The following is a 24,572-nucleotide window of genomic DNA, read 5'->3' as shown; positions in this document are numbered from 1 at the left end:
CACAATTCGGTTAGATGCTTCTTGAGAGCATGAGGATAATGATCGATTGAAAAGCTGTTTTCTTATTTTCTGAGTAAACTGGGATGTCTTTTTGGTTTAATATCTTCACCACTGATCAGACAACTCAAACAAGAAACTGATTCATCCTTGACACCTCTTTTTGCCACACTTTCTAGAGTGCTTTTGGGTTCCAGCCCCATTTTAATTGTCCTACTTTTAAACTCTCAGGATCTTTACCTTGGATTTTGCTTTGGTTTTATAATTTTTAAAAGGCAGTTCAGTGGAGATTGCTGTAAAAGTATGGCTTCTGCCATCAGATCAATGAGTTCAAACCTGATCCCACCACTGACTTGCTAGGTAACCTGTATAGCTTCCTCATCTATTAAATGGGGTTTATAATGGGACCTACTTCCTGGCATTGTCTTGAGTAGATAAGATGTGGGAAACACATAGAACATACTCAGCACAAATATATTTAAAACCATGCAAGTGTTGGACATCCATTCTTCCTCTTCTGTTGTCATCCTCCTCCCAAATGTGGTTCTCTTTCCAAAATTATGTCATTTTGGAAATGTGTGAAAGCCTCCTCCCTGTAAACAATGCCATTCAAAGCTATCACCTCCTTGTCCCAGAGTGACAGTCCAGCCTTCTCCTGGCACATGCCCTGGTGCTTCAGCCACATCAGACTTTGCCATATTTTACACACCTGTGTGCTTCAGGTCTCCTAGCTTTGTTCACATCATTCTCTTTGATGAAAACACTCTTTCTTATAGTCCACCTGGTCGTAGTCTATGCTTCCTTCAAGCCCCCTTCACATGGCAAGTTCTTAGGGAAATCTTCCCTGAAACAACATTAAGCAGAAGGAGTCATTCCTACATGTGTCCCTCCACTTGTCCGACACCAGCTTGTGACTCATTACATTATCAGATATTACCATGACTTGCTTATGAAACTCTTTGTTTTTCTGAAGGAGGGGAAGGGCAAAGGGAGGGGGAGAGAGAGAATCTTAGGTAGGTGCCACGCTCAGCACAGAGCCCTATGTGAGGCTCGATCTCATGACCCTGAGATAATGACCTGAGCCAAAATCAAGAGTTGGATGCTTAACTGACTGAGACACCCTGGCATGCCTATGAAACTATTTTTACCCTGAGGTTTGTGTTCCTTGAAGAGAAGAATCAAATCCTAATTATATATATATATATATATATATATATATATATATACATACACACACACACACATATATATGGACAGTCTAGCATACTGTCTACAAATTCTAGGAGTCAAATAAGAAGTTATTACCCTTATCAGAAATTCACTTCTCTCTTTCACAAGATTCCAAGTGGAGTCCTAATTCCTTCAAAAACTTTCCCATCAGAAAACAAAAACAAAACAAATCAACAAAAAAAGCCACAAAACCTTCCCATCTGCCTCAGCTCAAATGATATCTCCCACTTTCAACCCCTTTACTATTCGTTTGATCTGTCATTCATCTGACATTTATAAGATATTGCAGTGTGATTTTGGTTTCTTTTTTTTTCATGTATCTATAACTCAGATGTCAGTTAGGGCCTTTCTACCAATTAAGATCTATCTCTGTGTGTCTCAAACCCCTTTTCTGCCCGTCCTTAACACACCACAAAATTCTGATGAATTGCTGGGTATGGCTTACACTTCTATTCATCTTTGGCTCTGAACCCTTTCTTCTTTTCAATTAATTCAGTGTGTGGATCATCTTCCTCTCCTATCCTTGCTGCTCTTATTGTGCCCTTGGTCAATACAGATGTAGAAATCAACTCCTTTCCCTGATGTCTGCAAAACAAAACCAACCAATGATAAGCAAATAAGCCTCATTCATATAAGATTTTATATAAATAATAGACTTAATCAAAAGTTTGGTGAACAGAAGAAATGTATATCACAATTACAGAAATATCTAGTCAGTTGATATTTTGCATATTATTCCTTCAGAAATGTGTGTGTGTGTGTGTGTGTGTGTGTGTGTGCGCGCGTGTGCGCGCAATGGCACAGGGATGTATGTATCCTATGTCATATATTGTACAAGGAGTGAGCATACCTATTTTCACCTATCTTCACCAATCTGCACTCGACAGTCCTTATCGAATAAGTGGCGAAACCTAGCAGGGTCTACATCACAATAGTCCAAAAAAGGCCACTCACCCTCCTGTCAGCCTCAATCCCTTCCCTGTCCCTTCTGGATCAACTTCTAGAAACTATATTTTCGTTCTGTTTGGTAGAACAATTCAATTCCCTCCAGTTCTCTCTGCTCAAAATTAGCATCAGGCCTACATTTGTGTATGCAAATCTATCAAGGTCCTCAGACAAATAAAATGGCCTCTCGTTTAATAGGATGTAATTGGAAGACTGCTGTGTCTTACCCCAAAATTTGTTTTTCCTCCTTACACATATGTTTTATGGTGCTCATTAGATTTTAAATTCCTTAAAGACCAAGATAATCTTGTACTACTTTGAGCTCTCAAAACATATACTGTATCTTTAAAATTAGTGATTCATCCATTCAATAAATATGTATTGAGCAGTTGCTATATATATGGTGGTACAGTATAAGCAATCCCCATTCTTGCCCTCAAGATGCTCTTAGGAGGACCTGATAGGTAGTCATAGGAACAGAGAGAGTAGCAATACAGTATGGAAACTTTCCTAACATTGCAGTGCAAGCTTCATTTTGGAGGGCCACAGAAGAGGAATTCTGCTCAGAGTTCTCAACCTTGTCTCCAGCACTTCCACAAGCCAGTATATTCTCCGGAACTAGAACGCAACACTCCACAATGGAGATTCCTACTCACTGTGAAAGCAAGAGGGAAGAATCCCCATTCCCTTTGGAAGGACAGAGCAGAAAAGGAGTGGGGTGATACATGGGAATTTTCAAAAAAAACCTATAATGATCTGTCATTCTGAGAAACCTGCTCAGAGAGCATGCCCTCGGGGATTCAATGATAAAAAACTTTTTTTAGGGACGCCTGGGTGTCTCAGTGGGTTAAAGCCTCTGCCTTTGGCTCAGGTCATGATCTCAGGGTCCTGGGATCAAGCCCTGCTTCTAGCCCTGCATAGGGCTCTCTGCTCAGCAGGGAGCCTGCTTCCCCTCTCTCTCTCTCTGCCTGCCTCTCTGCCTGCTTGTGATCTCTGTCAAATAAATAAATAAAATCTTAAAAAAAAAATAAAAAAAAATATTTTTTATGTATTTGACAGAGAGAGACACAGTGAGAGAGGGAACACAAGCAGGGGAAGTGGGAGAGGGAGAAACAGGCTTCCTGCTGAGCAGGGCGCCTGATGCAGGGCTCCATCCCAGGACTCTGGGATCATGACCTGACCCAAAGGCAGAGGCTTAACGACAGCCACCCAGGCACCCCGATATAAAACTTTTAAGATACAATTAAATTAGGACACAATTTTTCAAAAATGTGTTAATTCCATAAAATGAGAACACCTGCTTTAAGGTATGAAGCCCCTTCAGCTATATTGCACATGGATACTGAAGAATTGAAGAATTGAAAAAATTGAAGAATTGAAACAATTTTCTGAGCAGTTATTAGAGGCCTTTGATCTGCTGTATCCAGCAGAAAAGAGGAGGAAAAAAAAAATGGGAGTGTTTGCAATCAGTGGACTTGAATTAATGGGGGTCATTCACTGTGGTACTTAGTAGGACTCAGTTCTGTGGGCATCTTCTGACTCCCTTTTGCACACAAAAATTTAAGTACTGTATGTCTAGCCACCCTAATCCGGTAAGGGTAGATCAGGGCCTATCTGTACGAGTGCCAGCAACTGGTAAATGTATCTGCATAGCAATCCCTGTGACATTTGCTTAACTCACTAGCACAAAGGCATAAACAACTTGCTTCAGGTCTGTTTGTAATGGCAATATAATGAGGTCTCCAGAGTCCTGAGCTGAAAATGACTTGAGATTTCTCTTTGCGAATATACTTTAGTTGCTGTGAATTGGTTTTGCTTTATGCAATGCTCAGAATGAGAAGAAAAAAATCATTTCATAGCGATTTTTTTTTTTCCAAATGGGAATACAGTCTCGGCTATTTTTAGATCATTGTTCTAAATCCTTAAGACTGTTTTATTATGTCTTTTTCAAATACAGCCAGGTGTATGTTGCAAGTTATTTGTTAAATCCTTTCTTTAAAAAAAAAAAAAAAAAAAAAAAGCCAGTAATAAGCATATAATCTCCAGAGAACAATTTACTTTCAGATTGAAATCACCTGATAAACCCACCCAGCTCAGTGAAGTAGAAGTTTGTTTGCTTTTAGATCATGTTCCTCTGCTTTATAAAGTAGACATCTAAAGATCCATGCAAGACTACAGAGGAAATCACAATTTAAACCCAGACCATTATTTGCGTATTAAAAGAGCGAACAAGGAAGATACAGACAGAAACTAGGTAGAAACTTTTTCTTGAGAGAACTCAGATCTTCTGTAACTTAAATGTTTATCTCTGCTAATGGCCACTCAGGCCTTTTTGGGGTTTATAACCAGTCTCCTAAAAGGGCTAACTCAAAGAAAAAGCACCAAGTTAAATTTAGTAGAACATATATTTATTGACAGTTACTAACTTATGCATACTCATTCTCTTTGCCAAAAGGAATACTTAAGTTTTATTACAAATGTTAATAATTGCTTTAAAGTATGCAGCCCCTTCAGGCTATCTCTTACATAGATAGGAAGTGAAGAATTAAAACCATTTTCTGAGCAACCCACTCATTAAAACACTTTTATCTGCTATCTCCAGCAGAAAGGAGGAGAAAAAAAAAAAAAAAAGAAGAAGAAAAATGTTATCTTGCTGTTCCCTCTGCTTGGAATCTTCTTCCCCCCAGAAATATGCATGATTTGCTTCCTCCTATCATTCAAATCTTTTTTCAGATGACACTTTCTCAGTGAGACTTTCTCTAAGCAGGGGAAATTTGTAACCCTCCCTCTGCCTCCAGTTCTATTGGTTTTCCAAGATTCTTTTTCTCAATAGCTAAGCATCTTCTAATAAGCTACGTAATGTACTTATCCATTTTGCCTATTGTCTGTTTCCTTCCTATATACGTAGGTTCCATGAAGGTAGCAATTCCTGTTTCTTTTATTTTCTGCTCTATCGGCAGGTATCCGGCTCATAGTGGGTGCTCAAAAAATATGTGTACAATAAATGATGGAGAGAATGTATGCCTTAGAGTATGTGGTCCTTTCATGCTACGTTCTACATGGATACTGAAGTGAAGAATTGAAATAATTTTCTGAGCAGCCAGGTCATTAGTTCTTTGATCTGCTGGATCCCGCAGGAAGAAGGAAGGGGGATAATGGGAGTATATGCAATCAGTGCACCTGAACTGATGGAACTCATTCACTGCGGCACTTAGATGGGCTCAGCTCTATGGGCATCTTCTGACTCCCTTCCACACACAAAAATTTAACTACCCCGTGTCTAGTTACGCTGACCCATAAATTCCTGTGAACTGCCCTAAAGGACAACATACCTTTATGCTATAAAAGACCATGCAGTTGATGAGATTTTCAGAGTAACTTGGCAGACTGAAGCTATCACAGATTCTCTCCCACCACAACTAAATAAATTTACAAATTTTAAGTAAAACAAGACATAAAAAACTAAACCAGTAGCAATCAAACATAAGAAGAGGCACAGCCTTATGCCTACTCTGTGAAAAACATAAGCTGAAGAGGGGGAGGAGATGGAAAGAAAGATTATTCCAGGAACTAGTATAGCTACTAATAGTGAAGGAAAAAAATAAAAAGGGAGAGAGAGGACAAAGTTTTATACACACACACACACACACACACACACACACATATATATATACAAACACACATATACATGAAAAAAATATATATATATGAAAAACTAAATATATATGAAAAGAATACTTCCAAGGTAGGAGGAAGACCAAAGGTATAGAAAGTCCAAAGAAAGAAAACATAAAAATCTAGCTGTGTTCCCCCAGAATAAGGAAAAAAAAATTTCCAGAGTTTATTATCTATTTCAAGTCCTTTTTTTTTTCCAGCTCAGAGCAAAGCTGCAAAGAGAAGGCAGACTATTCACAATGACCTAGGGCTAATTATATCCAACAAAATATATGCATCTAGCGGAAACAGAACACCAAAAACAAAACAAACAAACAAAAAAGATATGAACAGAAGAGACTTAAAACAGACTCCTTTGAAAATGATAAAGGCCCCGGATGAAGGCACAAAGGACCCCAGGTGTTAAGCCACTCCTTCCCAGCAGGTGATGAGGTTATAGGTCCAGCCCACAAGTTTTATCTTAGTTTGGGTCATTAGAACCCCAGCTGGGAAGAAGCAGGTGAAGAAAGCAGAGCTTATCTCTGTGTGAGGAATAGTTTGCAGAATTTACCCTACATTGGATCTCTCTCCAGGCTTCAGACATGACCTCACATTGTTGTAGTAAACCCTGGGCAAGGCTTTGGACAAACTGGAATAGTGAAAGCAGAAACAAGTCTCACAAAATGTGGCTTTCCAGAATCCAGATGAGCTGTCCTCCTTTCTCCTGTCCCTCCTACACAGAAAAGAAGCACAATACACATTACCCAGCCCCCATGAAAAGCTCTAAAAGATACAAACCAGTCTCAAATATGATGTGAAAAGAGTTAAAGAGATCTCACTACCACAACATCAGAAAAAACCAAGCATCTTAAACACTAGTGACAGCTAACACTTATTGTTTACTGTGTGGCAGGCACTAAGTACTTTACATCTATTAAGTCATTGAATCCATAAACAATCTAATAAGGTAGGTACTACTATTGGTACACAATTCTATACTCAAAACTCTAAAGTCAAATATGTCTTGAAATTCAGATTTTTTTCAGATTTTAGAAAGGGAATAAGGTATCTATGCCATGAAAGACAAGACATCCACAGACCCTACAGAAATACTCTGTATTCAAGCATGTTAATATTTATCAAATCTATGAATATTCACACTAATTGGAAAAAAATAAATTCAATAAGGTAGCTTATATCAATTCAAATCAAGCCAGGTTTTGCCCCCAAATAAATCTGTGGCAAACATACACAAACTTAAGAATTTTTTAAGACTTTTAGACTATGGATTTGTAAGTAAGAGACTCAGACTTGTAGCAGGTACCCTTGAACGAGGGGGCTAATACAGAGGAAGGTTCAGGTCACAGGTTCCTGTCAGTCAAACAGGCAAACGTAATGAAACCTAGATAAAGACCCAGACTCCAGAGTCTAAAATTTTAACTCCCAGTTGATGGAGTCACCTGTGCAGATCCATTCACTCAGCAAATATTTATTAAACAACTACTATAGGAGCCAGGGATACAGCAATGAAGGAGATGGGCAGAGTCCCATCCTCATGGAGCTTATAGTTTAGGGGGACAATAAGCAAATATATAGTAAGTGCTAGAGTTGCCCCAGTGACTATCTTTCAGATTCGGTCCTCCTTAACTCCTTGTAAAACAGTAATTCAATTTCCCTTTGGTAATAGGGACCAGGCATTATGGCTTCATTGCTTCAGTGCCTTGGAGAGCCTGAAATAATGGGGGATGCATTCTCTCTAATTTACTGCAACATGACTGTATATCCTAATGGAAACACCCATCCTTTGGGCAATATGACTCAACTCACCCAGCCAATGTTGCAAAAGTGCAAAGCAGAAATTCTAGATTATCAGGTATAATAGTGAGAAGAGTCACTCACAACTCCACTTCTGAGTTCCCAGATTATATGGTCCGACTGTAAGAAATGAGTTTCTTGGTCAAAGATGATGTTGTCAAGAACACCATGGCATTTTGCAGTTCTCTCAATAGTAAATGGTGGTACTAACTAAAGAAATGTGGGGGGCGCCTGGGTGGCTCAGTGGGTTAAAGCCTCTGCCTTTGGCTCAGGTCATGATCTCACGGTCCTGGGATTGAGCCCCACATTGGGCTCTCTGCTGAGTGGGGAGCCTGGTTCCCTTCCTCTCTCTCTGCCTGCCTCTCTGCCTGCTTGTGATCTCTGTCAAATAAATAAATAAAATCTTAAAAAAGAAAAAGAAACATGGGAAAGGAAGACAAATCTTTCATCAGAACATCAGTCCTATAAGGATAGCCTCAATCAGTAAACTCAGTTTATCACTGGGTGGCTCGCTTGTTCCTCCAAAGAATGAAGCCATACTGGCAGGAAGTAGATAGGATGGACACTCAGCAATAGCAATTGATAATTAGCCTTGATAAAGGAGAGTCTATGCTGTCAAGCCTATGTATAGCTTCCATCCCTGATGGTATGTCCACTTTGTAAATGAGTCCTTTGGGCAGGCACTGTGGCTGGTAAAAAGAGGCTGATATCTACCGCACAGGTCATCTTGTCCCTTCACTACTGAGAGCCTGCCATGGATGGGCATTCCCTTTTTCTAAGGCCTTCTTGTCACCATATCTGCCATTTTTCTAAGAACCTGATTTTTCAGCTAACCCCCGAGCAGGCCTATGAGCCCATGCATATCTATACTTCAGGCCATCCTTCTAAGGACAAAAGACCACCAGATGGACTACTGAAGTTCTGCCCATTAGGAAGCTCTCCTATACCAGTGACCATGAAGATATGCTTAACGAAGTCAGTAGAAATATTTTAGCTCTCTGAAACCAGCCTTTGCCAGCTAATTATACACACTCACATGTAAACCAGGCTTTCAATTTCTCTTCTCCTGTTCGTTGGTCATAGGTAACTCCCCATGGGGCTATATGTGTGAGATGAAGGAAAGGTGGTGAAGGAGAAAATGATACCATAAGAGCCTGAGCCACCTTTTCATCAAATTTACTAGCACCCTCTGGACCTACTCCGACCCAGACCCACTGTGAATTAATGATGGATTGCTGTCAATTTAGGATATGGAAGATCAGAAAACACCAGGCAATGATGAGTTTCTCAGATCTTAGAGTCATTGGTGTCTCATGGCCAGTTATTCCATCTTTCTAAGGAACCCATCGCAAAACAGGAGCTGCTTCTCACACAGAGAATCTTGACAGTAGAAAAGGTCAGAGTTTACTCTGAAATCCTGGGGTATGAAAGCCAATACACAGTGATCCTTCTACAGAGGCTTGCTGGAGGCCATAGATACAGCAAGAATCATCAGGTCCCAGTGTAAGGCAGCTCGTACCACAGTGCAAAATTCTATAGAGCTCCCTTTAGATCTCTTCTCAAAAATAATAAACTTGTAAGCAAGTCAGTAAATGAGTCAGAGTAAAATACACAAAGGTGGTTTATAGAGCTTCCCAAATCCAAAAAGGCCTATGCAAAATCATTTGTGGTAGACAGTTCAAGTTATAATAACTTGACTTTCACTTTAAGAGTATCCAGATAAACAGAAGAATGTTAGAATTCCAGCACCTCACCAACATGGCAGATCCTCGAATTTTTGTGGAGTTTATCGCTTAGCCACAGACACACAGAAGTCTTACCAAGGTAAGTGCTATTTTTCACTCACCGGTTCTGATCAACATGTCATCAATGCAACGGATCAGTGTAAATTTTTGCAGGTCATCAATATGATCAAGGTGCTTCTAGTACTTTAAAACACAGAGCAGAAGAATTGACATAGTCTATTAAAGAATTTACTCTGGCCACTTTCTCTGTAAAAATGAAAATTGCTTTGGATTTTACTATTGGATATAGAAATTATTTCTTGGTTCTTATCATTATTATTATTATTAATTTTGATAGGTCATAGCTGCAAACAAGGAGCAGGACTGTATTGATTTACTTTAGGAAAATACCATATCTGAAGAGCAGCTATAATGGTATTACTACTTAAGTTAATGATAACCCATTGTCATTCTTCAAGATCTGCTTAGCTTTTCGACAAACAACATCAGTAAATTAAATGGAAGTATGACAAAACTTCTTGACCAAATATCAGAAAAAACACCAAGGGGAACGTGTTAGTATGGTTAGATAAAACAATATATGCAAAATATTGATAATTGTTAAAGTGGAGAATGAGTATATTATTATAACTATTCTATATGCCTCTAGGTGTTTGAAACCTTTCCACAATGGGCTTAAAGTTTTTTCATAATGGTAATTTGTTTAAAAATGATTCCATCATCTAACTCCAAAAGTCCCCACACTGACTGATAGGTAGGTCACAACGGCATAATGTGTATTTAGTGATCAGCCTCAACCCAGAGTATCTTATATGGAAGATCTGGGGAATTCCCTCTCCCCAAAGCACAATCACCCTATAAATGGCCTGTGGGAAATGCTTCAAAAAAGATTTATAGTTTACATTTGTGGCTATGTCACTTTCAACAGGAGACTTCACAGGGACCCAGCTTTTCCTCAGTTATCCCCCTAGTTCTGAACTGGCTTAAGTCTAGACTTGATGAGAGCCAGTGAAGTCTCATAACAGAGTTTCTCTAATCCTGTTTATGCCACAAGGTTCTATAGCTCAGTCAATATCTTAGTAGAATACACATTCGTTTTATACCTATAGGCCACGATCAACTCACCACCACCACAGATTCCAAGTGAAGCAGTTGGCCACTCTGACCCTGCCTATAATAGAGATTGTGCCTACTTTGTCTCGCTAATGGTTAAACACCACCACCTGGCCTCTGCTTAGCCAGGATCTCATTATCCCCACTAAAATTAGGATCCCAATTTAATAGTGACACTTGAAACTATTTTCTCCAGGATATGGAACATGATTCAGCAAAATTTCTCTGTAAAGAGACCAATTGTAAATAGTTTTTAGCTGTTAGAGCCAGTGACAGTTCACCTTGCAGAGCAAAATTACCCACAGCCCAAAGGGCATGGCAGCATCCCAATAAAGCTTTATTGATGGACACTGAAATTTGAATTTTTGTATCATTTCCAGACGACATAAAATACTTTCTTTTCCAGCCATGTAGAAACATAAAAATCATTCTTCGTTTGCATGTCATACAAAAGCAGGTGGTGGGCCATTGGCCTATGAGTCAAAGCTTGCAAATCCCTCATCTCAGCCATTAGAATCTATTCTCTCGTGTCCTAGCCCCTGGGTTTTGGCCCATCTAAAAGTAATGAAAAGCACCTGTAGTTCCTTTGGTCTATGTACTATACCCTATGTCCCTCAAGTGAATGGGCAGTTCTCCTCTGTGCCATATTGTGATTTAACTCTCCTTCTGAGTCTGGAGGCCTTGTGGGTAGGTCTAAAGGAATAGGTATTCTCCTGGTAAGGCAACAGCTTCAGGAAATACCATTGCAAGGCCTCAGGAAGAAAAAAGGGTGATTTCCTGAGACAGGGGAGGAGGAACTATTTGCAATAGCAAGGGACATTCAGGATGATTTGGGGATTCAAATCATGTCTGTAACAAATGTCCCTATCTCAGAATCTCTTCTTTCCCAACCAGTGTTCCAACCTTAGCAAAAGAGATGCAGGCTTCACTGGAGCTGTAATTCTGTGACCCAACAATTGAGTTTTCGGTCTGATACTCATTCAGGTCTGTTCTGCAGCTCTAGGCAAGAAGGGATTCTTTTAAGGTCTCCATACAACCTTTCTGGTTCCTCACTTTTGTCTTGAATAGAAGGTGAAGTGATCTATTTTTAAACAAGCTCTCTGGCATAGTCAGAAGCAGGCCACACTGCCTGTGATGTTTGTCAGCATCCTTGTCATAATATCAGGGAGTACAACAGCTTGGTTATCTTCCAAAGCCTTGCCCTCACTGACTCTGCAGCTCACATCACTACCAGAGTAATTGTGATCACGATGCCACCCATTGCATGTGGCCTATGGTCCCGAACGTAGAGGTTATGCAGGATATGGCTGTCAGCAAGCCAGTCTGAGAGTTCTATCTCCAGGGCCATTCCTCCTAAGGACTGTATCAGTCAGGATCCTGGCAGGCAACACAGTTCACCCCAGACACTTCAGATAAGAGACTAACAGAGAAACTGCTCAGAAAGGTCAAGAAAAGAGTAAGTTGAAGGTTAGTTCATGGTTAAAGGTTAGAAGTTAAAGGAAGGTTGGTCAAGGTTAAAGAAAGAACAAGGTCTGGCAAGATAGACGGAAAACAGTGGTAGAATACCATCCCTCTCCCCCGGGACTGAGGAGTGAGAGGAGGAAGCAGTGTTGTCAGAGTCCAGTGAGAGCTGCAGCTAAGAGGAGGGGCCACCTTCAGGGACCATACTCACAAGGGGTGCAGTAGGGAGAAAGCAAAAAAGAAATACCCACCTCGACCTTCCCCACCCCTGCCACCTGATTTCCTGCAAGCCCCTTCCCCTTGGCCCAATCTAGCTGGAAGCCAGCAATCAGGCAGATCAGATGATGTAGAGAGCAGTAGTCAGCCTCCTGGGGTGCAGAATGAGACAGTGCAGGACCCTGAGTATGAAAGGGGGCCAACAAATAGAATAAAGAACACATATGGGGGTCGCCTCTTTTAAGGAGGAAACTGATCAGTTATTTGCTCAAGGTCACATAGTGAGTGGCAAAGCTAGAATTTAAAATTAAGATGCCCACCCACAGAGCCTTAACAAGTATAATACAGAGCCACACACAGGTATTTCCAAGCGCTGGAGAACAAGGGGAGAGAAAAGTCACAAGAGCTTCTTTAAGAAGGGGATGCTATGTGGTCACCAATAAAGACAGGACTACAGAATCCATGGTAAAGGCATTAATGATGAGCAGTAAATAAATAAATGTGTGGGAGAATGATTATGGAGGAAAATCCTATGAATATGACAAATTTAACAATGGTAAGACAAACCAAATGTGGAGGTAGTGGCAGAAGGTAACTTAAGTGCAGTGATTTCATCTTTCTTCGTGGGACATCAACAGCAACAAAGTTAATGATTAAGAAATAAAATTAGAGTCTGTTTTTTAGTATGAATATAATCCTATTTTTCAAATGCTATACATCTTTTTTATCTGTGTCTCCCCAATTTGTTATGGGTCCAAAAAAAGAGAGTTAATGTTACCATCATTGTGTCTTTGTCCATTTCTAAACACATTTGTCCATTTCTGACCAAATGCATTTCTGTTACATTTCCTGCTTTTTATGCATGATATACCTTGATGCTGTAGTAGAAAAATTTGAGCAGTAAGACAACATTTATAGCAGAGCTCAGGCTTCAGGAGAACTGGGTTTCATGAATAAAGGATATAGCCAGTATTTAAAAGATTAAAAAACACAAGGTTACAGTTTATCTGTCCATTATTCCCATTAGTGGTAAGGAACCATTTTCCCTGGCATAATTATCCTATCTGCAAGAATTACTGCCTATCTTCTGATGTCTGAGATAACCTTGCTCTCTCCTAAGAGTCAGCAACTTTCACAGGAAAGAGCCTCGAGGCTTTGTTTCAGGAGGGGACTCAAGCGTTCTTCGTTTTTCACATTTTATCTCAGATGGAAAATATTTCTTTCTCTGATGATGATATAGGGTGTATACATCGCACAGGGGTGACCAGGCCAAGCATCAGCTTTTGTTTTTCATTTTGGTATTTATTGATGAAGTTCAAAACAGTCCCAACCCTTTGTGGATTTTTACCCTTTATTATTCTTTTTTTTTTTTTCTTTAAGATTTTGTTTATTTATCTGACACAGAACGAGACAACGAGAGGCGAGAGAGGGAACATGGGAACACAAGCAGGGGGAGTGGGAGAGGGAGAAGCAGGCTCTCCGCTGAGCAGGGAGCCCTACCCGGGGCTGGATCCCAGGACCCCAGGATGGTCGTGACCTCAGCCAAACAAAGGGTTAGCCACCCAGGTGCCCCACCCTTTATTATTCTTTAAATACATTCCTTGCCTCATTTTGCCCCATGGACTGATGTTAGTATACTAACTCTGTCTTTTTCCCTTAGCATTTACTTCTGATTCCCTTGTCTACCTTTTTAACCTTTCTGAACGGTTTTGGGTGTGTCCTTCTTAGTCTGATTCTTCAGCCAACCCAAAAATTGGTTCATGAAAGATTATTATAGCAAGGTAGCCGCATTTCAGCAACATATAGGAAATACATAGGAAATGTAATAGTTCATTTCTAAATATTTTAAAATTTGTACTGTAGTTTCCTTTCTAATCTGTGGAATTTAAAGGTGATTTTTTTTTGTTGTTCCCAAACGTATTTTTTTAAAGTGTTCTTTCTTTCTTTCTTTCTTTCTTTTTTTTTTTTTAAGATTTTATTTATTTGTCAGACAGTGAGAGAGAGCATGTGCAAGCAGGAAGAGAGGCAGGCAGAGGGAGAAGCAGGCTCCCCAGTAAGCAAGGAGCCAGATGTGGGACTCAATTCCAAGACCCTAGGATCATGACCAAAGCCTAAGGCAGGCATTTAACTGACTGAGCCACCTAGGCGTCCCTCTTCTCTTATTTCTAATCTAATTGCAATAGAGATTCTAGTCTCTGTGATATTAGTTTTTTAACCTATAGAGATATTTCTTTAGACTGTAGCTTGATTGGTGGTCAGTTTTTATAAATGTTCAATGTAAACTCAGTAAGAATGTATATTCTTTAATATTGGAGCAAGATATGTATATGCTCATCTGTATGGATCAACCTTGTCAACTGTGCTATTCAGATTTTCTAATCCTCATTCATTCATTGGAACATTTAATTTATTTCTAATTGAGCTATGTGTAAATAACCCAGTATGATTGTCAATTTGTCGGTATCCACTTTTATTAATTTATCTTTTAGTACGAAATGTCTACAGTAGCCCAAATCTGGAAACAATCTAAATGTTGCTCAACAGACAAATAGTTAAATAAATAGTGGTGTAGCCATCAATAGTACAACCATCAGTGACTGGCAATAACAAACCATTGATATTTATAAAGCACCATGAATGATTCTCAAAAACATGTTTGGGGGGAAAAAAGCCATAAACACAAGAAGAAATACTACATAATTCCATTTACATCAATTTCAAGATCATAATTTGTAAATAGAAATCAACACAGTAGTTACCGACAGGGTGGGGAGTAGGAATTGCCCCGAAGGAAGCACAAGGGAAATCTGGGGAGCGCCAGACACAGTCTATATCTTGACTAGGGTGTGGATTATATGAATTTCTGTATTTACAAAATGAGTATCTCCTTTTATATCAGTTCATACATTATGTTACCCATGGCTATGTTGTTAGATGTGTACAAGTTCATAAGTCCAACTTCTTGATGGAATGTCCATTTAATCATCATTTCACATCATTGTTATGTTTAACTATTAATGGCCTTGCTTTAAATTTTGTTTTTTACTTATATTATTATTGCTATCCAGCTTTCTTCAGGTTAGTATTTTCTTTTTTTTTTTTAGATTTTATTTATTATTTATTTGAGATCACAAGCAGGCAGAGAGCCAGGCAGAGAGAGAGGAAGAAGTAGGCTCCCCACTGGAGAGAGAGCCCAACGTGGGACTCAATCTAGGATCCCCGGACCATGACCCTACCCGAAGGCAGAGGCTCAACCCACTAAGGCACTCAGGTGCCCCGGTTAGTATTTTCTTAATGTAGTTCTTTATATAGCTTTGTTTTAGGTATAGCTCATAAATAATAAATAACTATACTTTTAAAAATCCATTAAACTTGGGTGTATTTGCACCTATTGTAAATACTAATGTATTTGTACTTACATGTACCATTTTATTTTGTTTTCTGTTTACTATCCTTTTTCCCTTTTTTAAATCTTCTTTCCTGCCTTCCATTGCATATGTAAACATTTTTATTTTTTTTGTTTTTCTTCTGTTAGTACAAAATCTATAACTCGTTCTCTATTTTCATTGCTATTACATTTTATCATGCAAACTTACCTATATATTTTAAACAAAACAACAATTATTCAGTATTTCCATTTTCATCTTGACCATTCCTTAACTATCTAAAGAAAACCAAAGCAGTCCCCATTATCTTGTCTTTAGGGGTACTAGTTTTATTTTTTAAGAATAATTATCCTTATAGGTCACCTGGGTGGCTCAGTGGGTTAAGCCTCTGCCTTCGGCTCAGGTCATGGTCTCAGGATCCTGGGATTGAGCCCTGCATTGGGCTCTCTGCTCAGCAGGGAGCCTGCTTCCCTCTCTGTCTCTGCCTGCCTCTCTGCCTACTTGTGATGTTTCTCTCTCTCTGTCAAATAAAATCTTAAAAAAAAAAAAGAATAGTTATCCTTATATTAAATAGTTAAGTGAATCAACATTTTTGTATCAGTTCCTGTGCTCATTGTGCTCTATAACTGGTCCTAACTACTGGGTTCACTTTTCCATAACATATCACTTTTGCTAATTTTTGTTGAGTTAATGGGAGAATAAACTATTACATGTCTTTGTATATCTGATATATTTGCATTTTACCCCTCCTTTATCCACTGGAGTAGTGAATCTGGCTGTGGTTCTCCATATGGAACTGAGTTTATTTGGTCTCCTCTACTCAGTAAGAGCTGTAATCCCCACTGAGAACCGGGAGACCAGTCTACCTGTGCCTCCCACCCTGCTCCCCACCCTCCGCCAGTTCTGCTGGATGGCGATGTCCATCTTCTTTGTTATCTAGTTATGTCGCTTTGCTTTCTCCTCTTATGTATTACCTTTCATTGCAGTACATTTGATGGAGAAAGGGGTGTTTGAATGTTTTCTCCATTTCAAACTCTTGTTTTCTTTGTTTTGTTTTGTTTTGTTTAAATTATTTATCCTGAAGCTTGGTTTGTTAGGGTATAGCTTTTGAATAGAATGAGTAAATCAGAGGTGCCTGGGTGTCTCAGTTGTTAAGTGTCTGCCTTTGGCTCAGGTCGTGATCCCAGAGTCTTTGTTCAGCCGGGAGCTTGCTTCTCCTTCTCCCACTGCCTGCTGTTCCCACTATTTGTACTTGAACTCTGTCAAATGAATAAATAAAATCTTTAAAAAAAAAAAAAAAAGAATGAGAAAATCAAAACTTTCTCTCTTCTTCTGACATTGACACAGATTCCCCCCCTCCCCCGGTAAAATCTATGTTAAATAATTAAATAATCGATTGTGTAAATCAAGCATGTTATACTTTTTTAAACTATTAAATTCAAGTTCAGTCAAGGTTTATGGACGTTTAGTGAGCTGTTAATTCTAACCAGGATTAGAGAAGCATTCATAGATTAAGGGACATTTGGTCTGTGCCATACTAGTAAATGATAAGACGTTTAGAGCCAAAAAGCAGGGGTCACAAAACAACCCAGATACAAACGGTCTTGCAGTGTGATTTCAAAATATGAGCTCATATCTCAAAACCAAGGAACTCCAATAAAAAGCAGGATTTCAGAAAAATAAAAATAAAAGTTTTGGTAAAACGGAACCCAGCCCTCCAGCACTCCCACTGGGCTGTAGATAAGCAGTTCTGCCCTTTTCAGATACGTGTGGAATCTTCTTAGTCTTCTCTCCCCATATACCACCTGCTGGTCCCCTCTAGGCTCACATGCAAGCCCTGCAGAAAGTCTGGAAGACTACAAAGTTGCACAATGAATTCTGAAAAGGTTTCCAAACAAGAGAGTAATGTGATCTGATCTTTGTTTCCATGAAGCAAGCTCAGTGGTGAAGGATGATGGGTGTGTGGAGACTGCATGTAGCCATCCACTAAGACAGAGATCTCAGAAGAAATCAAAAGTTTTAGAGGATAAATAATTGTGGTTTTGTGCATGTGTGGGTGACCTCTTTGAATCAGAGCCTGGGTCTTAGTTATCTCCGTGTCCCCAGCTTCTAACACATCTAATAAAAGAGTTCAATCAATGAATGTTGAATTGAACTCAATTTAGCTAATTGGGTTTTAGGTGTTTGTGAGAAGGTCATACAGGTGGAAAAGTCCAGAAGTCAATTTGTCATTTTAGAGCTTGAAAGAAAGGTTCAAGCTGGAAATTAATTGGGGGTATTATCAACATATTTCTTTTCTTGACTGATTTTCATGAGTTGTATTGTGTTAAGACATACTTATTGAGAGTATATCTTGATTAAAAGTTTATGATTTTGTTTATTGATGTGATTGTCACACATGCTTAATGTATTGTAATATTGAGGATCTATTGATATTTTCACCAAATCTTCTTCTGTGCCTTCAGCAGGTTATATATATTTATAATCTACTGAAGGCACAGAAGATATGTTTTTTTCACCAAAAGGTGTTTCTGACAGATACTAAAATCACAAAAAGTTTAACTTATTATAGAGTCATCAGACAATGTGAAAGGAGCTCAAGTGATTTAAGCACAAATACATCAACTCTAACTTGACTGAGGTTTCAAGTAGCAATTTCAGGAAAAAAAAAAAAAAGAACATTCAAAAATGTTAAAAGCCCTGTTCTAAACAAACACTGATTTTTCACTCAAAAATAGTGTCTACATGATATAATTTTTTTTTAAATGAAGTAGTCATTTAAATTGTTAAGTTAGTTTTTAGCTTAAACTTGCTCTCTTTAAGGAAAAAAGAAACATGATCTGTATTTTTACATTCACGTCCTCTCCTGGGTTTATCTTTCCTTTAGAAAACATGTAAGTAGGGAAGGAGGGAAGGAAGGAAGGAAGGAAGGAAGGAAGGAAGGAAGGAAGGAAGGAAGGAAGGAAAAAAGAAATATACATAGCTTTTTTCCCAGTTCCCGGTAGTGTTTGGTAATTCAACACTTAAATCTCAAGGGATCCTGACCCCATAATTCTAGCATGTTCCCTGCCTGGAGACACAACAGAGTTGTTACTTTGGTGACCATTCTAGAAGAAATCAGCACTACCCAGAATCAAGTACAAAAACACAATGACATAAAAGAGAAGCAGGAATTCACAATGTGCACTTCTCTGTTTCCCTTTCCCTCTCTTTTTACCTTTCATTGACAAGAATACAGAATACAAACAAAAAAAAAAAGTGGAATATGATTTCCCCATGCACCTGTCACCCAGTTACAAAAGGCTTCAATTTAGGGCTTCACTTGTTGTATCTATTTTACCATTTGCTTCTTTCCTTCCCTAAAACGATGGGAATATTTTGAGCCAAATCCTTGCTATTGTATTATTTCATCCATAAATATGTCACTATGCATCTAAAAAAGATAATAACTTTTTAAAACATAATCAGAATGTCATTATTTTTGTCCCTCAAAAGAAGGTGGTATTCTCAAACATCATCAAATATCCACTGTTTGAGTTTCTCTTATTGTAATGAAACACATATGCTTTTTTTTTTTATAAACGATTAGGTTGGCTTGGATGTAAATCCAAATAAGATCCACACATTGCATTTGTTCGTTGGGTCCTCTATCTCTTTTAATTGATAGGGCCCTCCTCTCTCATTTTTCTCCTGGCAATCCATTTGTTAAAGAAACCAGAGAATTTATTCCTGCAGAGTTCATCATATCCTAAGATTTTGCTGACTGCATCTTTATCGTGCCATTTAATATGTTCCTGAAATTGTAGTTTGATCTAGAAGCATGATTTAATTCAGGCTCAGGTCTGGAGTAGAACGCTTGTTGAGTACATAAAATTCAGCTCTCTTTTAGACATCTACAACTCAACAGCCATCAATGGATCAAATACCTAGATCCATTGTTTCACGAGCGGTTTGAAATATGGTGATATTTTCTCATTCCTTTGCCATCTATTAGCTGACTTGCTTATATGAACAGAAATCTTCATCAGTTCTATAGGTATCCTGAATATAACTCTTCCACACAATAGAATTCTTGATTCTTTCCTCTAATTTACTAGTTTTTAGGTAACAGGTTGGCTCCCTCACAGACACCAATGTTTAAAACGTTAGTTTTTTATCATTTTGTACTACTCAAATTTAAAGTGGTATGTGTCAGCCCCTTCCAATAATTTCCTATTGATGCTCAAATTATCCTGTCTTTGGCCAGTAGAAGCCTCTTCAAGGTGGCTCCTAAATCCTTTGACACAATCCCAGTAATCTGTTGAGTTGCTTCCTCTTTGGTATAACAAGATAGATATCCGGGCTATTTCCTATTCTAAACCAAGATTCAGACATTTTCCCAAAGAACTCTCTCTGTTTTTAACAGCATATTATATTTAGGGACGAGAGTTTGGGAATATTCTGATTTTTAGTGCTATAAAGTGTGAGAAATATCAACTACAGGGGCTGTATTTTCCCTCCTCGAACGTGCTCCTTCCCACCAGAAGTCACTTACACCTGCCATTCCCTCTTGTCTGGAATGCGCTTCTCTCTTCTCTCCACTTTTTACCTACTTATCTCTCTCCATTCAGCTTTCATCTTTCAGCTCAAATCTCATTGTCTGTTCTACATGGATAGATGTTTCTGCGACTTGTCCCCCATAATAGACCATTGCACGTATACAAACATGCTAAAAAGTGCTGTTTGTGAGATTCATGCTATGTAAATGATCTTGGGAAACTGGTTATTTGAAATATATTATCTGGTCTCTAGGTAAGAACTGGCCTTTCTGTTCTGGACGCCAAGAGTTCTAAATCATGCCTCACATCCCCTCCTCTTCCAGGCTGGGCTGGCCCCCTGGGGTGGAATCCTAGAGGGAAGGCAGACACACATATCCCAGGCTCCTTAAAAATACAAAAACACAGTAACATAGAAGAGTGGCTCTCTCCAAACTGCACATAGGCAAACAAATGTGTAACTTCAAACCAAATTATTTGCCCTATAAATATGGCCCTTATTGGGGATGGCCAGTTGGAAGTCTCACCTAAGGGGAAGACGCTCCACCCAGGTCTCTCAATGGGGACACCAGCCTGGCTGTCTCCATGGGGCTTCCGCAGCTGATGAGGTTAGATGTTGTAAGTACCCAAAGTTAAATTGATGTGACTTTGCCTTATTCTCATTTATCACCTACTATTACCTTCATCTATGTGTAGATTCCTTTCCTCTCCTGTTTCTATTAGGTTTCTATAATAATAATAAGGTTTTCTTTTCTTTTTGAAACCAAAAACATGGCTGTTGTGAATCTTTTTCCTAGAACACTGTCTGAGGTTTTTTCAACTTCTTGACATGATCAATTTCTCCTGCTACATGTGCCCGAAGGGCACATGCCCTTGCATATACTTAGCACTCTTGAAAACACTGTTTGATGTATACTTAATCTCCATGATAGACTATAACATCCAACAGAGCAGGAACCATATTGCTTTTTGCTCATCATTGGGCCTTGAGTACCAAATCAATTGCCTGATATAGAATAACACTCTGTAGTGGTTGGTTAATGTCTCTCCCCTCATCCCTCCAGAATTCATGTCTCCAGAAAGCCTCAGATTGTAACCTTCTTTGGAAATAAGGTCTTTGTAGATGTACTTAGTCCAGATGAAATCTTAGGGAATTAAGGTGGTCCCCAAATTCAATGACAAGTGTCCCCACGAGAAGAGGAAAGAACACAGACACAGGGAATAAGGCCATGTGAAGAAGTAAAGACAGGCACAGAGATTGGATTGGTGCATCTGTAGGCCAAGGAATGTAGAAGATGGCAGGGGTTCTACCAGAAGCTGGAAAAGGTGAGGAAGGATTTTTCCCTAAAGTCTCCAGAGAGAGGACAGCCCTGCTGACAGCTTGAGTGCAGACTTCTAACCTCTAGTACTATGTGTGAGTGAATACATTTATATTATTTTAAACCACCTGATTTCTGGTACTTTGTAATGCCACCCCTAGGAAACTAATATGGGGGACTACATTTTAAAACTGCAATAGAAGTGTGATTGCTTTAAAAAATCAATGTGTCATGGAATATAATTAATCTGATTAATCAAATCACCACAAATCTGGTATTCCAAGTACAGAAGGAGTGCTCCCCATCCTTTTTTCCCATAAAGAGAATCTCCCACCTTATAAGCTCCACATGCTCCCCATGTCTGAGAGCTCTCCAAGCCTGCTGATGGCTAATGGAGAAGATCATGACTAGAATATACCACACAGTATAGAGGTTCCTGTTTGGGAGAAATTGGGGTGGATGGGAGGATTCGTTTTGAAGCTGCTAGGAAAGCAGGAGTGAATAGTTACAGAAGAAAAAGCCAAGATGCAAAAGAAAAGCAGATCTTTACAACAGAAGTATGTAAAGCTCTGGGGACATGGAGTTGCTATTGGATTTTCAGTATGAGCAAGAGTGTCATCTTAATGAGACCCACCCAAGACATCTTTGGTCGCCAGTCTGTGCCTGTTACAATATTTGCCATTTCATTCTACAGCTATTCTCACCTTGTCGGTAGTCGAGGAAGCTTTATTCCCTTCCTGAAATCCTTCCTCCCTTTCATTGCACCACAACTTCTCACTCATCATCATGTCATGACATGAGAACATTCCTGCTCTTCATCCATTATTCAAAATACCCTCAACAGCTAAACTTTGATATTGAGCAAATCTCTTTAATCAATGAAGGGTTTAGTCTGTGATTCCATCAAGCAACTAAAACCAAAATAATCTCTTCTAAAGTGCTACAAAATACAGACTAGACATCATGGAACCCAGAAATTATGCATGACAGTTATGAAGTTATATTATGATTTTAAACTAATGCAAAATTATGAATTATCTAATTTCCTTTGTTTCAAAGAAAATATGGATCAAGGGTTTTCTCAGAGAATTGCTACCAAAGATCCCACCTCTAAAATTCTACTTTATGTCATACTGGGCTTGATTGAGAGATTAGCTTCCTACGGTAGGAACACTACTCAACTTGAAGTCATAAGACCTAGATTTGAGACTTGTTATTTCTAAGCAGGGAAAAGTTGATCAGGCCACTTAAAAATGATAAAATGAGGTGGCGGGGGGGGGGGGGGGGGGTAGTATATAAGTATCTAAGGGTAGTGTCTGGTATGCGGTTGGCATTTAACAAAGATGGACGTGGCATATAATTAGATCCAGAGTATAATGAGTAGAAGTAGTAAGGGTCTGTGAAATGAAATGGAACCAGGCTCAAATTCTGATTCTGTTTCTCACCAGCGACAAATGTTGACACATTTTAGGGACTTTCTTAGCCTCAGCATCTTCTTCTGTAAAGAGGGGAGTTCATTTCTACCTCATAAGGCTCTTACAAACATTAAAAAATATCATGCATAAGAAGAACTTAACACAGCGTCTAACACCTTGGAAGTCCTCAATAAATATTTTTGTCATTATCATTATTCATACAATGTAATGTTTCAGAGAGATGCCCTATAGTGATTCTAAGCTTTTAGGCATTTAAAATACTAAGATATTTAGATAAAATAGTATTTGAGGTGCCTTTTTCTAATTAAATTCAAATCGATGCTAAACCATCACAGGCTAAAATCTGAACTTTGAAATTATGATGATTATTAGCAGAAGTAAAATGTAACAACAAGGGAATGCCAAAATATTTCATTACCAGAATATAATACATAGAAGATCCATCCAAGCCATATTATTTCTCTAATAGGAGAAGCAAAACATATTTGATGGGAAGATACAAGATAGGTAAAAGCACATTCTAATGCATCTTCCTTTTATTACTTTTGAGGCACTGGGAAATGATCTTTTCCCAAACTGTCTCCTGTTTCCTGATGTTCACCATTGAGTCATTATACAGTTAGTCCTTTGACTTAAAAACATTCTCTGGCAGGAAAACAACATGCTATCAGATATAAACATCTAAGTGGACATGAGGTTATCGAAGACATTCCAGAAACAGATCTTGGATTCACAAATATCCTAGAGCCAGAAAGGATAACTACCCAAAGAGAAAAGGTAGGTGAACAGATGCTCCCAGTGTCAGCTGTCTCCAACACTGACACGGGAGACCAGGAACTTCTTATGGACAAGCACTGATTTTATTTAACCACAAAGTCATATGTGGTCTTGCATTTGTGTAATTGTGAAAATAGATGATTTAAAGATTCCAAAGGCTTTAGGCTATTTTTTTTTTCTTTCAAATTCTGTCAATGATCCTAATACTTGAGAAATTTGCATAAAAGCACATGATACTGTTATAGAACACTGCCCTATCTAAAATGTTTTTATAATATCTATTGTCGAGCTATAATTTCACTAAGCACAACACAATGAAATGACAAACTCTTAAAAATCACCTATTTTTAGTCTTTGCTTATACATAAAAATAATATAAAAATATTCATTAGATTGGCATGTCTATCCTTTGGCAGCCAGAGGCACAGCACCAAAAATGTATAATTATGAAATCACTCAGCAACTATTTTGTCATGTAGCATGGCAGGTAAATAATGGTTGCTTTAATGTGTGAATTATTTTAGTATCTGGTTATGCAAATGTAGACATTTGTTCAAGTGAAGGTTAAGCCTCTGAGAGGTAATGGCTAATATACCCTGAGAATATTCTCTATTCTCAACAAAGGAAGTATAAGTTTTTCCTCTGAGTCCTTCTTTAAAAAGTATTTACAAAGTTTTAAAGGAAATGTGTACTTTTTCCTCTTAAATTCCAATATACAGAAGTATGAAGTAAATTATGAATATCCCCATATCATCTACTCTCTCCTGATTCAGTCTGTCATGTTACCTTTGTACACATATATGTATGCACGTGGACACAGATACAGAAAGAAACATTCTTCAATGTGTTAACAATGTTGTCAAAATCGGAGATTTTACAACAGCTGAAGATGGATCCTTGTAGCTGTGGGGATCTTCTAAATCAGACCTTTTTACCCTCATCT

The 24,572-nt window shown here is 38.7% G+C and overlaps 1 long non-coding RNA gene across 2 annotated transcripts in view; it reads right to left on the bottom strand.

Annotated features, from left to right (window-relative positions):
* Window positions 1-24,572, bottom strand: part of LOC116588367 — a 249,992-nt gene that overhangs the window by 205,556 nt on the left and 19,864 nt on the right. For both annotated transcript variants that reach the window (XR_004284916.1, XR_004284915.1), the window contains exon 2: window positions 1,673-1,812. This is a non-coding gene — a long non-coding RNA (uncharacterized LOC116588367). The remainder of the gene's footprint in view (window positions 1-1,672; window positions 1,813-24,572) is intronic.

Source organism: Mustela erminea, chromosome 4 (genome assembly GCF_009829155.1).
Source record: "Mustela erminea isolate mMusErm1 chromosome 4, mMusErm1.Pri, whole genome shotgun sequence".
Taxonomy (NCBI): domain Eukaryota; kingdom Metazoa; phylum Chordata; class Mammalia; order Carnivora; family Mustelidae; genus Mustela; species Mustela erminea.
The sequence above is the reverse complement of the archived record's forward strand: the minus strand, read 5'-3'. Positions and strand labels throughout refer to the sequence as shown.